The sequence below is a fragment of the Salvelinus alpinus genome, chromosome 37 (assembly GCF_045679555.1).
Source record: "Salvelinus alpinus chromosome 37, SLU_Salpinus.1, whole genome shotgun sequence".
Lineage (NCBI taxonomy): Eukaryota > Metazoa > Chordata > Actinopteri > Salmoniformes > Salmonidae > Salvelinus > Salvelinus alpinus.
The window spans coordinates 7,433,268-7,450,440 of NC_092122.1; the positions used below are offsets into that span (position 1 = coordinate 7,433,268).

Genomic DNA, 17,173 nt, shown 5'->3' on the forward strand with positions numbered 1-17,173 from the left:
CAGTGCAAAGCCACAAATACTTACATGTGAAAGTCCACTTCCCATTTCCTGTCCTCTGAGAGTATCTTTCCATGTGCCTGTTATATGTGTGATTTAGTGTAAGATGGAGGGTTGGAAACAGAGGCCAGCAGCACTTCACAACCTCAGCGAGAGGCCGCAATCTGAACACTAATCACAGCATTACTAAGACGTGACCTTGTGAGTTCAACACATAATCAGCGCCTGTAGCCTAACCATCCTGAGGTGACTCCAGCTGCTCTACCGGCCGTAACACAGCTGTTATGTTGCTTCTCTTATTATCTAGCCATCTAGCCACAGGTCGGGGTGAAGAGAACAACATGGCTGCCAAAACTGGAGCCTGCTTCTTTTCATAAATCACACTGAGGCCAACTGGCAAATCAATCTGTATTTCCTGGTTGGAGTTAGAGGACACTGAGTGAGTGAGTGAGTGAGTGGGTGAGTGAGTGAGGACTCGGACCTACTGCAGTCCATAGCGCTTAGCAAGGCTGGGGCAAGTGGGGTGGGGGGGGGGGGGGGGAATTGTGAAGGGGTCTGGTCACGGGCTATGAGGTACTGATACAAAACACTCGCCACAACACTTGCCTTTGCCGAGCTCCCCTCTCTCCCACGCTTGATGCCTTGTGATTACCAAGGCAAGGACTGCTAACTAGATAATAACGGGTGGCTGTGGCAAGGCGATACATCCCAATCACTCTCCCTTCCTGCCACCATCATGACACGGCAAGGTCATGGTGGTTTTCCCTCTTCTGTGTCGGGGGGAGATGCTGTCACCGTCACACACACACACACACACACACAACACCTATGCACTGTACCTAGCAGTCTATTCAGCTGAAAGAGGGCATATAGAAGCTAGGAAGGGGAGGGGATGTGAGAAATGTCTGGATCAGGACACTTAAAGTTAAACACTTGGCTTTATTATACCATTGAATGACTCATATTGCCTCATATACTGTAATGCATTCACGGCTAAACACATTCTGCCATTCAAGATGTCCTTGCAATGTTTGTATTGGGCAAGTGTGTGTAAAAATGAACATCCCTCTCATATCTCTCGGCCAATGAGACAATAGGATATATTTTTGATGAGGGGATGGTAACAACTTGTGGGGTGTGGTCATATGCCACATCAGTCGAGGCACCATGTGAGGTCAGGAAGAGACCGGGGTGTAAACAAAACTGTGTGGAACAGTTTGGCGGAGCTCATAGAGTGGCTGTATGCTTTGGGTATGGTATGCAGCCAAGCTTTCCGTTTTAGAACCCTCATCGAATGGCCCCCTGAGTCTCCTAAAAATCACTCCATCTCCATGTGCTGCCAGCAAGCAGCACTAAAGGCAGGTGGGCGAAGTTGATTGAGGATCCATCTAACTGTTCATTACAGGTTGGCTCGCTCCTCAAGCGCCATTACCAAATCAAGGCAAGAACCACTTGTCTATATGAAGTAGATGAGTAACGCATAGAGAAACCAACACTGTACCACAATCTTCACAACTTGACTGATTTTCTATGCCTACATGGAGGATGTGCACACCGCACAGGTTCACGAAGGTTAGATTCCAGGCTACATTTCATTGGTCGGAAACATCAAGCATATTCTTTATTATAGGCCTCGGCTATCGGTGTACATGAGTAGAGTGCCGAGGAGGATACATTGAACCACTATCCTCTCTGAAGTAGCAGAGTAATCTCGCCTGTATAAGCGATCAGTCTCACAGAACTCTGAGTCATCAGACCGGAGAGGAGCAGAATTCTATTCCAGAATGAGATGAAGAAAGATGAGCCTAGACAGAGATGTCAAAACCCCCAACATTCTTCAGGAAATATAGACCTATCAGCATTGCCAGCTGCGGAGCCGAATGGAACTTAAGTGATAAGATTGGAACAATTGGTTTAACTTCTCATGAATACTTCCTAGGGTGTTTGGTGACATCATCTTAATCCTTTATGTCATCTCGGGCGCTACCTGGAAAACTACTCGGAGTAGGCCTATCTGACTGAAATATCCACCTCTGGTACTTGGACCACAACATTTCCCACCTTCTTAGCTCACTTACTGCACACCAGGCCCCCGCTCTCTCTTTCCATCTCTCACTCTCTCTATACAGTGTCTCTCTCTCCTCTGTTCCCTCTCCCTCTCACCCAACACTCAGCCCAGGGTTGCACATGGCTGATAAGAGGAGGGCTTTGATTCCTGAGGCCCTGCGTGTTCTAGTGTTCTGTGTGCCAGGGTTGTTATGTAAAAAGTTGCTGTGCATTTGTTGTGTATGACCAAAAAGGGTCTAGCTCATTTGAGGAGAGGTGTGGTGTGGTGCTGGGCCTCTCAATGGCTTAGCCAACTGCCACTCACACTTTGCCAATAAATTGAACACAATGAATTGCCTTTCCATCCCCATTCTTGTCCCCCACCTTTCTTCAATCTTCCCTCTCTTCTCTCTTATCCCTCCTTCCTGTCCCCCCCTCTCCCATGGGAGTAGCCACTGTCTGACTGACATTCAGGAGCATTGTGTCATTATAGCTGGTCTCTAGGGCTGGCTGCTGTGACTGACGGTTACCACAGTGACTGACACTTCATCTGCTCTGACTGACACCCAGGGGCTGTGGTCCCACAGCGGAGGAAACCAATAAAGCCGAGATATGAGAGGAAGACGACATAGACACGGGTGGATTAAAATATGTCAAAGATATTGAGTCAAATGAGACAATGCAATACCACGGGGTTATTGCTCGATAATAAAGTCATATGCAGTCTCATTGAAAAGAAAATGACTAAAAGTATAAACGCAACATGTAAAGTGTTGGTCCCATGTTTCATGAGCTGAAATAAAAGATCCCAGAAAAGTTAAATACGCACAAAAAGCTTCTCTCAAATTTTGTGCACACATTTGTTTACATCCTTGTTAGTGAGCATTTCTCCTTTGCCAAGATGATCAACCAACCTGACGATGTGGCATTTCAAGAAGCTGACTAAACAGCATGATCTCTACACATGTGCACCTTGTGCTGGGACAATAAAAGGCAATTCTAAAATGTGCAGTTTTGTCACACAACACAATGCCACAGATGTCTCATTCCTTCATGCTGACTGCAGGAGTGTCCACCAGAGCTGTTGCCAGAGAATTTAAAGTTAATGTATCTACCATAAGCCGCCTCCGACTTCGCTTTAGAGAATTTGGCAGTACATCCAACCGGCCTCACAACAGCAGACCACGTGTAATAGCGTTGCGTGGGCCAGCAGTTTGCTGATGTCAACGTAGTGAACAGAGTGCCCCATGGTGACGGTGGGGTTATGGTATGTGCAGGCATAAGCTACGGACAACAAACACAATTGCATTTTATCGATGCCAATTTGAATGCACAGAGATACCGTGACAAAAACCTTGAGGTCCATTCATCTGCTACCATCACCTGATGCATCAGCATGATAATGCACGGCCGCATGTCGAAGGATCTGTACACAATTCCTGGAAGCTGAACATGTCCCAGTTCTTCCATGGCCTGCATACTCACCAGACATGTCACCCAATGAGCAAGTTTGGGATGCTCTGGATCGACGTGTACGACAGAGTGTTCCAGTTCCTGACAATATTCAGCAACGTCGCACAGCCATTGAACAACATTCCTCAGGCCACAAACACCAGCCTGATCTCGTTCCTTATATGAACTGTAACTCAGTAAAATATTTGAAATTGTTGCATGTTGCATTTAGATTTTTGTTCAGTATAGTTTGTTTTCCATTATAAGTAGCAGATTCACGTAGCAGATATTGAACGTTGTCGTAAATTCGATCCAAGCCAAAGCCAATCCTACAATAGATGGCTACGCTACACAGTCCAACATCAATGCAAATAAAGGGAATAGCAGCTTTTGATTCCCTCCTCAACAACAGCAGGCTGCTCTCTCTCTCTCTCTCGGTGTCCCCTCCACCCCGCCACTGCATCCACTTCAATCACTTTATTACATTCCCCCCCCAGTCACCCCCCTCCTCCGTCCCTCCATCCCTCCATCCATCCCTTGTTTACTCACTCTTGTTCTTTCTCCACCACCACCCATCCCCCATCTGACCTCCTCTCCCTCTTCTTCTCCTCCTATTCACTCTCTCCATCTCCACTACCTGCCCAGTGCTACAGGCTGACAGAAGAAAGCACTCCAAATCACATTAGGCTGTGCTGTACTGTGTGATTGTATTAGGCCGGCAGCAGTATCAGGCCTGTAACTCAGGCCGATTATAATGTCCTGGCAGTTGAAGAAAAGGGGCTGAGAGTGGACTAAAGACCGATCGGCCGGGGCGGAAAATGACTGGCTGGAGATTAATTTCTGGCTCCGTTGAAAAGCTTGCTAAAAACAGGGAAAACAACCAGGGAGGTGTCTTGAGAGACAAGAAAGAGGGAGAAGAGGAGACAGCATGATGCCAACAAGAGAACAATGACTCAAATCGGCTTCCGTCTACCATTCAGGCAGCAGTCTGTGTCGAGGTGGCCATTCGTTGTGCTTTGCCAGTCTCATTGTACAGTAGATCATTGGCTAGTTCAACAGGTAGGCCAAAAAGTAGCCTACCGCCACCTCTCACCCTTAAAAACAATTGTATAGTTGTAACCAGATTGGACAGGATTGGTCCTGAAACCCTCCACAATAACAATTTCTGGTATTGACGGAGCTGGGAAACCCCACATGAAGTGAACTCAACACTGAACACACTCAAATCAGCTCTACGGGACAAGAAGTTACAACTGAGTCAACAACCAAACTAATCTTATTTCGTGTGATAGAGAGGACTGTGAGTCATATGTGGGGGAGTGTCTGTGTGTGTTAAAGCCATATCTTACTCTGAGCCCCTGGCGTCAGTGGTTCTTTGGTGTGTGTGTGTGTGTGTGTGTGTGTGTGTGTGTGTGTGTGTGTGTGTGTGTGTGTTAGGGCTGGCACAATTACCATATAACTGACGGTTATGGATGAAGACCGTTATGAAAATAAAAAAACCTGTCACAACCGTAAAAACAAAAACAAATAATTTAGAACGAACAGCTGACTGAAGACAGGACAACGTGCATTCGTAACACGAAACTTTGTTGCTCCTTGCTGAAAAAAAGCCAGGTGTTGTAGCAAACGAGGCAGCACCCCTGACAATGCAGCAGCACACATAGAAATAGAATGAATAGAACAGGCTTGGAACTTCTAACCCTGGCGACTTGACTGGTAAACTCATGGGTACACTCGCAATGGCAGCCTGGTATTGTGATGCAATCATTTCCATGGTAATGTAGAATGCTAATGCAAATGATGTTAACTGGTTCATGCAATGGAATGTATATTTTCAGTTGAATTGAATCAACAAATCACAGCACATATCGATAGGTACGTTCTTGCTTTTGCTTCGCTCCTAAGGGTACACTCGCAATATTGTTGTATTGTTGTTGCTGTCGATTAGCAGACACTCTTATCCAGAGTGAGTGCATACGTTTTCATATTTTTCCCCCATTTTTGGTCCCCCGTTGTAATCAAACTCACAATCCTGGCGTTTCAAGTGCCATTCTCTATCAACTGAGCCACATGGGATCCTGTGGGCCGCCAATCCACCTATTCTGCCATCATTGATTTAAATGGGGACGCCTTGTTCTATTCATTATATTTCCATGGCAGCACATGCAGTCAGGAGCGGAGGAGAGGCGAAAATGGGCATAACATTTATCATTTTTTTGCTATTTAAACAGTTATTATAGAGACAGGGGTCATTTGGCTGGCCAATTACCGTCATCCAAAATTCCATGACCGTCACAGCCCTAGTGTGTGTGTGTGTGTGTGTGTGTACTAGCTCTTATAAAAGCCACATGATCCACATGCATGGAGAAACAGGATATGTACAATGTGATTTCTGAAAGAGACATTGATTTTCTCTACCACCTCTCTTTCCCTGCATTGGTTAAATGCAATGAGACTCTGAGAAATTCACTGGAATCCCTGTCAAGGTACTGCAGTATAATGAAGACTACTGTTAATGTTAAAAGTCCCTCCAACCACAGCATATAAACACATTTGCATAGTGCTTTGCTCTGCACTTGGCAGACAGAGTACTAGATTCAATGTTGAGTCACCAGCACAGAGTGTAGAAAACCGGGACAGAATGCATCATTGTTCTCTGTTAGCCTACTTGGCTTGCGTTTGGTACAATCAGTGATAACTGAAGTTGCCTTCCAAATGACACCCTATTCCCTATGTAGTGCACTACATTTGACCAGGGCCCATAGGGCTCTCATAGGGTTCCAATAGGGCCCTGGTCAAATGTAGTGCACTAAATTGGAAATAGGGTGTCATCTCATAGGGTTCCAATAGGGAGCTGGTCAAAGGTAGCGCACTACATAGGGAATAGGGTGCCATTTGGGAAACATTTAGAGATAATCACACTGCTCAACATTAAAAAACAAGATCGTATTTCGTGGTTAATTTCATACCAAATCAATAGCAATCTATACAGAGACTATACCATGGCCTGGTGGTCCTACCATACACAATCCCGTATCCATACACTGAATGGTAAATTGCATCCCTGAATTACTTTATAGCTAACTAGCTAAATGTAGAATATTGAGCACAACACCATCAACCCCAAGCTCTCGAAAACCCTTCTCCGTATGTAGGGTTTTCAGCCATTACATTCGTCCACATTTGGCTCCGTGTAAACTACAATTCCGACAATGTGAATTAACGTTTAGAAACTTCAACCATCGCTTTCGCAACGGTTTTCAAAACATATGCTAATATGCCCCTTATCTTTCAGAAAGAATCTTAAAAAAAAAAAAAAAAATTCCTGTAGCAGTTTTGCACAGATCCATACACTGTGGCCCTCCAGTTGACGAACTACACTTCCTCCCCAGTTAGCTTACACACAGGTGTTCAGAGCATGCTAGACAGACCACCACCTGTGCTAATTAGCTGTGTCTTCCGTGAACAAGCGCTGTAACATGGAGATACGGCTGTGCGGAAACACTAACCCTAAACCCTATAAAAAAAAGGTGTGTATTAATTTGCCTTTTGAAAATTACTTCTTGTTGATATGAAACATGCGTTCCTTGTGTTTCCAAAACAGTACCACAAGTGATGTATATTAATGTTTAGAGTAAGCATTGGGGCTCTTAACAAAACTCCTCCGGTCAGAAGTTACTATCGTCAATAGGCGCTAAAGTAGTTGTGGGATAATCAACCACATGAATACCTGAAAACAGGGCTACAGACTGCAAACATTTAGTCACATTTTGCGACCCTTTTTTATTTGATTATTTTATTTAACCTTTATTTAACTAGGCAAGTCAATTAAGAACAAATTCTTATTTACAATGACGGCCTACACCGGCCAAACCCGGACAACGCTGGGCCAATTGTGCGCCGCCCTATGGGACTCCCAATCACGGCCGGGTTGTGATACAGCCTAGATTCGAACCAGGGTGTCTGCAGTGACGCCTCAAGCACTGAGATGCAGTGCCTTAGACCTCTGCGCCACTCGGGAGTCAAAGTTGGCTCGGGAGCTCTTTGAGTTGGCCGTGCGAGTAAGATTTGTTTTAAGTGGTCGCATCGGTGCGAGCTGCACATTCTACATGGTCACTCAAAAACGCCCTATTTTTTTAGGATGCTAAAACCATGGTTTGGTCAAACAGTAAAGTGCATTATCCTCATGATTCCTGTAAAGAAAGTGTCTGCCTGCCCCTGTGACTGCTTCGCTGGGCCCTGCTGCGGTGTGAGACTCTCTCCCCTTTCCAGGAGAAAAAAAAAAAGACTCCAGGAGAAGAAAAAAAGTTTCCGATTGTATAACATTTTAAAATCCATTTGCGGGGAAAACACAGCTATCTTGTTGTCACAGATAAAGAGAGAAGGGTAGTATATTTACAGAATATAGCCTGGCCTATAGGTCAGGTATTAATCAAGCCCTGTGCATTGCTTAGCCAACACTGCACTCCAAAAACACCTTAAAGTAAATACCAGGACATCCGCACTGTGGGATATCATCTTGTTCCTGTGCAGCAGAAATGAATAATGAGTTTGGGATCTACTTCCTACAGTAAAGCTAGTTATCAAACTATTAGTAGTTAAAAAGTGCTGTTTCTTTATATAATCAAGGAAAATTGGGTTTCTTTGAACATGGGGTCTGTCTGTCTGTGAATCATTGGTTTGATTGAAGCCGTCATTTGTTCTTAACCGACTTGCCTAGATAAATAAAGGTTAAATAAAACGTACTAAATTTAAAAAAACAGTGACCTTCCAAGTGACTACACCAATCAGTGAAGAGTACGTCAGCATTTATCAACCTAGTGTGTTCTAAGCAGAGGCTATGGTGAGACATAAGCAGTGTCCCAGAGTCAAATCAGAATGCTCTTAAAAGAACACGGAGGACAAAGGCACTCTTCATATAATTAAAATGCCTTTATTATAAACAGCACGTTCAATATAACAAAATCTTTTTTTTTTTTACGAATTATATGAAGAGCACTCCATGTTTTTTGATTACCCTTCACCAAAGAGCACCTTCAACCTACAGTACAAACATTTTTCTACAAGTCAATCACCCAGCTCTTTGAGGCTCCGAGTAGCTTTGGTGATCTCAGCACCACCTACACCTTCAACGGTAGGCATAAATGAGTGGAGTTTCACCTTAGTGTCAGTAGTATTAGAGTGAATGAGCAGGGTCACTCACCCAGTTTGTTGAGGCTGATCTGGGCAGCCTTGGTGATCTCATCCCCATCTACACCAGGGGTAGGCAACCCTGTCCCTGGAGTGCCACAGGTACTGCAGGATTTTGTTCCAACTATACCTGATCAACTGAGCGAATTGATCAGTTCAATGATTGCATAAATTCAACACACCTGGCATTCCAGGTCGGTTAAACCAAATACACTCCAGGACTAGCGATGCCTATCCCTGATCTACACTCTCTTTACAGTAGGCCCAAATGAGGTGAGTTAACCATGTCAGTATTACAGTACCCAGTTCGTTGAGGCTTTGAGCAGCCCTGTCAGTAGTACAGTGCAGTGTATCAGAGGTGAACAGGCAGTGGTGGCTCACCCAGTTCGCTGAGGCTCTGGGCAGCCTTGGTGATCTCCCTGCTTCCCCCCTGGAGCTGGCCCTGCAGACGCTTGGACAGGTACAGGATCCTGATGATCCTTCGCAGCAGGTCACACGCCACCTGGGAAAAATAGGAAAATATATAACCAAACAAAATAGAACCCCATCTCAACCAGTCTTTCTGAATCTATATGACAAGATGTGAGTGAACGTCAAATCTAATATTGAACGATCCTCTTTTTTTTTGTCATAATTGATTGAGGATCACTCATTGGAAATTATCTCTAATAAAATCACTGTTGACATTTCCAAGTATTTATTTTCCTATTGTAGCCTATATAGTAACAATGACGCCGACCATGGGCATAGTAATAGTGGTAACAGTAACCGTGTGTCTAGCAGCATTGTGGAGCTGTGTCTGGGGCTGAAGGACACAGAGAGGTCAGCAGTGTGTTTGGGCTTAGTAAACGATGCAGCTAAGACCTCGGGGTCTGTCCCCTGAGCCTCTGTGACTGTCTGAATGCTTTATCTGTGCGTGGCCCGAGAAGCTGCCATTTTGTGAGCGAACACTAGACTAAAATATAAACAAAGCACTCTCCTATTCCCCCTGGATTTATAGTCTGATCATTACCGGTCTCCTTCAGACCCAGACAGACAGAAACACACAGACAGACGGACAGAATACAAACACATAACCTAAAATCAAATCAAATTGTAATGGTCACATACACATGTTTAGCAGATGTTATTGCGAGTGTAGCGAAATGCTTGTGCTTCTAGTTCCGACCATGAAGTAATATCTAACAAGTAATCTAACAATTTCACAACTACCTTTTACACACAAGTGTAAAGGAATGAATAAGAATATGTACATATAAATATATGGATGAGCGATGGCCGAACGGCATAGGCAAGATGCAGTAGATGGTAAGTTTTGAGAATGACACAAATATGAATTTCCACAAAGTTTGCTGCTTCAGTGTCTTTAGATATTTGTCAGATGGTACTATGGAATACTGAAGTATAATTACAAGCATTTCATACATGTCAAAGGCTTTTATTGACAATTACATGACGTTGATGCAAAGAGTCAATATTTGCAGTGTTGACCCTTCTTTTTCAAGACCTCTGAAATCCGCCCTGGCATGCTGTCAATTAACTTCTGGGCCACATCCTGACTGATGGCAGCCCATTCTTGCATAATCAATACTTGGAGTTTGTCAGAATTTGTGGGTTTTTGTTTGTCCACCCGCCTCTTGAGGATTGACCACAAGTTCTCAATGGGATTAAGGTCTGGGGAGTTTCCTGGCCATAGACCCAAAATATCGATGTTATGTTCCCCGAGCCACTTAGTTATCACTTTTGCCTTATGACAAGGTGCTCCATCATGCTGGAAAAGGCATTGTTCTCCACCAAACTATTCCTGGATGGTAGGGAGAAGTTGCTCTCAGAGGATGTGTTGGTACCATTCTTTATTCATGGCTGTGTTCTTAGGCAAAATTGTGAGTGAGCCCACTCCCTTGGCTGAGAAGAAACCCCACACATGAATGGTCTCAGGATGCTTTACTGTTGGCATTACACAGGACTGATGGTAGCACTCACCTTGTCTTCTCCGGACAAGCTTTTTTCCGGATGCCCCAAACAATCGGAAAGGGGAATCATCAGAGAAAATGACTTCACCCCAGTCCAATCCCTGTACCTTTAGCAGAATATCAGTCTGTCCCTGATGTTTTTCCTGGAGAGAAGTGGCTTCTTTGCTGCCCTTCTTGACACCAGGCGATCCTCCAAAAGTCTTCACCTCAATGTGCATGCAGATGCACTCACACCTGCCTGCTGCCATTCCTGAGCAAGCGCTGTACTGGTGGTGCCCCGATCCCACAGCTGAATCAACTTTAGGAGATGGTCCTGGCGCTTGCTGGACTTTCTTGGGTGCCCTGATGCCTTCTTCACAACAATTGAACTGCTCTCCTTGAAGTTCTTGATGATCCGATAAATGGTTGATTTAGGTGCAATCTTACTGGCAGCAATATCCTTGCCTGTGAAGCATTTTTTGTGCAAAGCAATGATGACGGCACATGTTTCCTTGCAGGCAACCATGATTGACAGAGGAAGAACAATGATTCCAAGCACCACCCTCCTTTTGAAGCTTCCAGTCTGTTACTCAAACTCAATCAGCATGACAGAGTGATCTCCAGCCTTGTCCTCGTCAACACTCACACCTGTGTTAATGAGAGAATCACTGACATGATGTCAGCTGGTCCTTTTGTGGCAGGGCTGAAATGCAGTGTAAATATTTTTGGGGGATTCAGTTCTTTTGCATGGCAAAGAGGGACTTTGCAATTAATTGCAATTCATCTGATCACTCTTCATAACATTCTGGAGTATATGCAAATTGCCATCATACAAACTGAGGCAGCAGACTTTGAGAAAATTAATATTTTCCTTCTCAAAACCTTTGGCCACGACTGTACATATGAGATGAGTAATTTAGGCTATGTAAACATTATATAAAGTGGCATTGTTTAAAGTGACTAGTGATACATTTATTACATCCAATTTTTTATTATTAAAGTGGCTTGAGATTTGAGTCAGTATGTTGGCAGCAGCCACTCAATGTTAGTTGAGTGGCTAAAACCAAGGACATGACAGTCCCTGGGAGTGAAAAGTGGAAAAAGAGGGGTCCCACAGCACCACTGTCTGTCGGCCTATATAAAATAATATAAAACTTTGCAACTATTTTATTCAGAAATGACAGCACCCTCTCCTTTCACAAACCAGGCCCGTGTTCATCCTAAGACCATACCAGCATGGCGTGCCTGCCTGCTACTAGTATCTTCTCTGCAGGATGCATGTCTGTGGTGCAGAACAATGATAACACTCCACACAGATGATGACAAAGCTGAGAGAGCATCAGAAGACAGACAGAGCTAACACAGAGCCAGAGCCATGGGAGAGGAAGGAGCCAGTTAGAATCACAGTAACCTTTCGGACTGAAGCCATATTCCATCAATTTTTTAAGAGCCTTCCCCTCAACTCCACAGACAACAGAGCTGCAGTGTGTAGGCAGTGTGCGTGTGTGGACTGAGAGCCTGTAAACCTAGAGAGTCTATTTCTCTCTATCTAGACGTGGCTACCCAGCCTTAGACAGGACAGGGTCAGTTTACTAACAAGAATAAGTCTTATTTTAACAGGGGTAGAAATTCAACCTTTTAAAACACCCGATTGCTTTTTATTGATTTCTTCTAAACGGGGGGGGGGGGGGGGCACTGATAGCGTGGTGGATTAAAAACCACAACGGTGATGTCACGGGTTAAGATTGCAGATGCTATCTGAGAACAGGTTCAAAGTAATGCTGTTTGAAAGGTTGAGATAACGTTGTAAACCTTTAATGTGGCCTAGATGTATTATTTAGTGGAGGACTTACCAAGAAAAAGAGATGCATTTTACATTACAGATAGGAGTCCTGGTATGACGAACGCTCAGCCTCCAAAAGCAGTTCCATAAATCACCTTTATAAATATGCCTTTCTCCAAAGTGGTGGGGAGTGATTCCATAATGGCAGACATGTGCAACAAGAGTAAAAGGGGTCATATAATATTTGTGTTGTTTAACGGTCAATAAAACACACAGTATCTTTGCTGTAAACCATTGAGTACAGAGCACTCATATCAGTACGGCATGAGACACCGACACCTTCTATAGTTACATTGTATTGACAGGGCAGAAGAGGACATCCTAGAGCCATATACAGGTATATAGACCTCTATATGTCTCTGGGTTATTGTCATCTTTACAATTTAAAACAGGAGGATCCTGGAAACTGTCCGGGAGACATTAGGCGACCTTGACAATATGTACAGCACCTAACTTGAAGTACCTATCTTGAAAATGGGCAGAGACACAATAAAAACACAAGAAAATGCTGTCGATCCATTTTTCTACCTCAGTTGTCTTTCCAATAAACATGGAAATCAAGTCCAGTGCAGAAGTAGAGATGCTGTCAGAGTGCTGATAATAATGAACACTAGAGAGGCAATCTTCCCTCTGCTATTGAGCCTCAGTCCCAGACCGTATAATAATAATACACCATCAACACAACAGATAGTATTATGCCTCTCAAATCATAAGGAGATGGATGGAATCTGGCGAGCAATCTGCAATCTGGCGAGCTGGGCAGTCCTGGCTACAATCTTATTGTAGGGGTCAACGATCTTTGTCCTTATCCTACGAGAGAAAACAAATAGGTTGAGTGCTGTTACTAGAGGTCGGATCTCTGAACACAAGTGGCGCAGCGGTCTAAGGCACCGCATCTCAGGGCTAGAGGAGTCACTACATACCCTGGTTCGATTCCAGGCTGTATCACAACCGGCCGTGATTGGGAGTACCGTAGAGTTGCACACAATTGGCCCAGCGTCGTCCGAGTTAGGATGTCATTGTAAATAAGAATTTGTTTTTAACTGACTTGCCTAGTTAAATAAAGGTTAAATAAAAAAACAAAAAAAGTAATATTTTGCCTTGATCATTCCCTGTGATGATGTGTTATGGTCTTATAGGCTTGGAGTAGGTAGATAACGCACCTAACCACTGATACAGGGTAAGATGTTTCTTCATCACCATAATGGTTAAGGATGAGATTTGGGGTATGTGAATCTGGTCCTAGATCAGTGGTTAACCTACCTGTCCACAGCACCCTGCAGAGCAGCGATCCTGCTCTGCATCATCTGCAGGACCCCTGAGAAATAACACACAAACAACTCACTCAATATATCGACACAACAATATGATTGGCTTTTATGCAACAAAACATTATTCTCTGTTCAAATAGACCACAATCACTTCAATACTGAGAGATGCACTGATGCTTATATCCAATTGTGTGACAGCAGCGCCCCCTATGGAATGTATATAGCACTACAATGACAGCATATATTCCAGCACAGAAGTTCTCAAAGAATAGGCTTTCTCGTGCCCTCTTCATGACTGTCCTGGTGTGCTTGGACCATGTTAGTTTGTTCGTGATGTGGACACCAAGGAACTTGAAGCTCTCAACCTGCTCCACTACAGCCCCATCGATGAGAATGGGGGTGTGCTCGGTCCTCCTTTTCCTGTAGTCCACGATCATCTCCTTTGTCTAAAATCACATTGAGGGAGAGGTTGTTGTCCTTGCACCACACAGTCAGGTCTCTGACCTCCCTATTGGCTGTCTCATCAGCAAACTTAATGACGGTGAATGAACAGGGAGTACAGGAAGGGACTGAGCACGCACCCCTGAGGGGCCCCCGTGTTGAGGATCAGCGTGGCGGATGTGTTGTTGCTTACTCTTACCACCTGGGGGCAGCCCGTCAGCAAGTCCAGAATTCAGTTGCAGAGGGAGGTGTGTAGTCCCAGGTTCCTTAGCTTAGTGATGAGCTTGGAGGCCACTATGGTGTTGAACGCTGAGCTGTAGTCAATGAATAGCATTCTCACATAGGTGTTCCTTTTGTCCAGGTGTGTTTATTCCATGTGCAACTATGTGTTGTTGTTTCTGTCTCACTGCTTTGCTTTATCTTGGCCAGGTCGCAGTTGTAAATGAGAACTTGTTCTCAACTAGCTTACCAAGTTAAATAAAGGTGAAATAAATAAAACATTTAATAAAAAAAGGGCAGTGTGGAGTGCAATAGAGATTGCATCATCTGTGGATCTGTTGGTGAGATATGCAAATTAGAGTGGGTCCAGGGTTTCTGGGTTAATGGTGTTGATGTGAGCCATGACCAGCCTTTCCAAGCATTTCATGACTACAGACGTGAGTGCTACGGGTCAGTAGTCATTTAGGCAGGTTACCTTAGTGTTCTTGGGCACAGGGACTGTAGAAAGGCCCATGGAGTTGGTGGAATCATCCTTTAATTCATGGCCACTTGCTCAGCTGGGCCAGGGGCGCTTTAATTAGGTCAGGTGGAAATGTCCGACAGATCTCAAATCAGTAAAAGGAGAACTTCGCCACTGCCCAACCTCGCTGCTTTCTCTTCCTCAACTCCGTCTAATCCAGACATTCTGTGCGTCCATGAATCAACGTAACTCCACCGAATCTGTTACCTTTCATCTGAACTATCTGCTGCAATCGGGAGAGCGCGCCATCAGTTATTGTTTATAGTTATTACTGCGGCGCGCGGCTTGGAGCGCACGCTTCAAACCTATTGTGTTATGTAAATGGCCAATGATCACAGCCCTACAGACATTGATATATGGTTAAAATGTAATGAAATTACATGTACATATGAAGACTAACCTAGAAGGATGAAATATGAAACGTAATGATTTGCTGAATTGATAAATTCTTACATCAAATTGATGGAGATTATAGATTGAATAAATTAACAATTTATTTGCATGAATCCTTCTCTGCATTAACATGATGGTTAACATGGCTATGATCCTAAATGACTCCATTCTGCTTCATATTGAATTCCTATGGAACCTTATTGCTGAACTACCTCATTCTGTTAATAATGACAATGATTGTTATGATTTGACTTCCTGATTTGAATTTGATCGGGTACATGTTATTCTGTTTATTTTGTTATACAGCACAGACAAACTAACCAGTAAATATACCACTTTGTGGTTAAAGGAATTCCTGCCTCAGTCCCATCCATTCCTCTGTCACCTGACCACCTGTTCACCTTCACTATTGTCAGTGTTCCTACCTGTACAGCTTCCCACACAGATTCCAATAATCTTTCAGGGACTATGGTGGTCTGCTTGAAACATGTTGGTATTACAGACTCAGACAGGGAGAGGTTGAAAAAGTCAGTGAAGACACTTGCTAGTTGGTCAGCGCATGCTCGTAGTACACATCCTGGTAATCCGTCTGACTCTGCGGCCTTGTGAATGTTGACCTGTTTAAAAGGTCTTACTCACATCGGCTGTGGAGAGCGTGATCAATTGGTGGAGTACTGTGGATACCAATATTCCTGTGAGCCTCCCAGGGAGCATCCCAGGCCCATGTTGTCCAGGGTTAAGAAGATACATTTTAGATGCATAATATTACATTGTATCCACAGTACTTGTATTGTATTACACAGGGATCCGTGGCTTTTGGCCATGGATCCCTTGGCCATAAGCCCAGAGGGGTCCACAGACCCCACTTTCAGAACCCCTGTTCCAGCAAGTCCAAGTGCCACGATGACAAAAACAAATATGTGCTAAAGGTGTGTTACCTTCCAAAGACTCAATCCCAGTAGCTTGAGCAAGTAGCTCCTCATGCCTGGCTACCACCTGACAGGATAAATATTTACCACAGTCAGTAAGTCATTCAACACATGAAGGAAAAGTGTCTTTCCTACAGAAAATGTATACATACCAGTCATCAGTATAGACCAAACTGACTGGCTGATTAAAGTAATAATAGATAAAGATATGGGGCTAAGGGTCTCACATGCATGAGATAAAGTTTTAGGTGACAGGTGTCATGTATACCTGGCTGTGGAGCTCCTTGTCCAGCTGACTGATACCCTGAGCCAGCTTGGCCAGCTGTTCTAAGATGACAGCATGGTGGATGGCCTGGGCTGTGTACGTCTTCACGTCAAAGTCCTCTGTGAGAAAATCAGCATAGCATTCTGGAGAAGAGATGGATAAATAGGACAAATATATTAGCTAGCTAAATCCCTTCGTGGATTATTTCTTACCCATGGTAAAGCAACAATATGGCCACACACGTATTTCCAAAAACACTTTTGTTTTTTTATCACAAGCAAAGAAAAGTATTGCAAACAGAAACGATTACGGTGCCTTGCTGTAAATTGTCAATGATGGACTGCACAGTCAACTCGGTAGCTCTCATTCCTAAACGACTACGGGGCTGATACACCTAGCTAAATAAAACAAAACATACACCTACGTGAAGTAAAACTGACTGACAGAAAAGTACTTAAAATAAATGTTAAAATATAGCACTTTACCATCATTTAGCAGTGAATTCGTTGAAGCTTCTCTGCTACCCTCCATGTTTGCCAATTCATCACACGATGACGTAGATTTCAGCGACAGGAAATGAACCAAACTTAACATTTTATTATTCTTAATAAAATATCAAATTATCTGTATTTGTATCAAAGTTCATTGTTATAGC

The 17,173-nt window shown here is 43.9% G+C and overlaps 1 pseudogene; it reads right to left on the reverse strand.

Annotated features, from left to right (window-relative positions):
* Positions 1 to 17,105, reverse strand: part of LOC139565829 (conserved oligomeric Golgi complex subunit 5-like) — a 112,556-nt pseudogene extending 95,451 nt beyond the window's left edge.
* Between the last annotated feature and the right edge of the window lie 68 nt (positions 17,106 to 17,173).